Here is a 1,582-nt window from a genome sequence, read left to right as displayed (position 1 = left end):
AATGACTAACAATTGCGAGCAATTCTTCATGTATTTGTTGGCTGTCTGAATGTCTTCATTGGTGAAGTGTCTGTTCATTTCCTCTGCCCTCTTTTCAATTGGATTGTTTGTCTTTTTGTTGTGGTGGTGTTAAAGTTTTCTACAATTTTTTTTCCCTGGAGTTTATTCCATAGTCAATAGGAAATCACTGAAAATGAATACTAAGAATAGATATCTATGTATCAGAATAAAAAAAATAATTGTTTTCTAAAATCACAAATGTTTGCTTTTGTGCCTAATGGAGTAGAACAATTTCTCTGGAGTAGATGGATTTATTTAGCCAAATATTTTTCTTCTTTTTTTCCTATGTATTCCTGTCTCCTGAGCTATCTCCCTGTGCAAATACTGCCCTTCTGCTTTCCCATGACTGATCATTCTAAGTAGTGTAGCTACCAGGTGTAAATGTTCACTCTATATGCCTGTCTATTGTTTGGCTGTAAGCCAACAAATTTTAGAGATTAGGCCCTTATTGCCAAAAATGTTTCTCCAATCTGTAGGCTGGTTCTCCTTTTACTCTTCTGATGATATCTTTTGATGTGTATAAATGTTTAATTTTTAGGAGGTCCCTGTTGTCTAATTTGTCTTTTGTTGTTTGTGTGGTTTTCATTATAGTTTGATAGTGTATTTGTAAGATGTATTAGGGCTCTGAAGTTCACTCCTTTTTTTTAATATAGTTTTAAGTTTTACATGTAGGTCTTTGATCCATCTTGAGTTAGTTTTTGTATATAGTGTGAAGTATGGATCCTGTTTCAATTTTCTGCAAATGGATATCCAGTTGTGCCAGCCCTACTTGTTAAAGAGACTATCTCTTCCCCATTTAATGGGTTTTCACCTTTGTCAAAGACCAGCTGTCCCCAGGTGAATGGATTTACTTCTGAGTTCTCAATTCTGTTCCATTGGTCTATGTGTCTGTTGTTGTAGCAGTACCAGGCTGTTTTGACAACTGTGGGTATATAGCAGGTTTTGAGATCAGGACATGTAAGGCCTCCTACTTTGTTGCTGTTCTTTAGTAGTGTTTTGCTTATCTGGGGTTTCTTTCCTTTGAAAATCTCCTTAAAAAGTATGAAATATTAGGTGGCATTCCATTCCACTTACTTCGGTTTTATGCTAGAAAGAGAGATCCAGTATCTGTAGCTCTAATTTTAAGATTTTGGATACTCAAGAACAATAACATTGACAATAACAGCTCCCATTTAATGAGTACCTGTTTTGTGCTAGACATTATACTACAAATGAATTCCAACATATTCCAACTCAGGATAGATATCATATCATCTGATACTTATAATAATCAAACACTGTATGTTCAGAGAAGTTAAATAACGTGTCCAAGGTTACAAAGCTAATAAGAGCCAGTATTCAAACCTAGGTCTGATCCCAAAGCCTCCCTATCTGTTCTGGTTACCCAGTGCTGCTCTGACAAGAATATACCACAAATGGGATGACCTTAACAAACAGGAGTTTATTCTCTCACAGTTTGGAGGCTTTAAGTCCAAGTTCAAAGTGCCAGGCTCTAGGGGCTGGGCTTCAGTTCTGCCTCTTG

At 36.3% G+C, this 1,582-nt stretch overlaps 1 protein-coding gene across 1 annotated transcript in view; it reads right to left on the bottom strand.

Moving 5' to 3' along the window:
• PRPS1 (phosphoribosyl pyrophosphate synthetase 1) overlaps positions 1-1,582 on the bottom strand; it is a 37,060-nt gene that overhangs the window by 18,153 nt on the left and 17,325 nt on the right. The gene's annotated exons all lie outside the window — the stretch shown is intronic.

The sequence above is a fragment of the Orycteropus afer genome, unplaced genomic scaffold (genome assembly GCF_000298275.1).
Source record: "Orycteropus afer afer isolate SDZICR_OR568_19922 unplaced genomic scaffold, OryAfe1.0 scaffold00336, whole genome shotgun sequence".
NCBI lineage: Eukaryota > Metazoa > Chordata > Mammalia > Tubulidentata > Orycteropodidae > Orycteropus > Orycteropus afer.
This window is presented reverse-complemented; position numbering and strand designations above follow the sequence as displayed.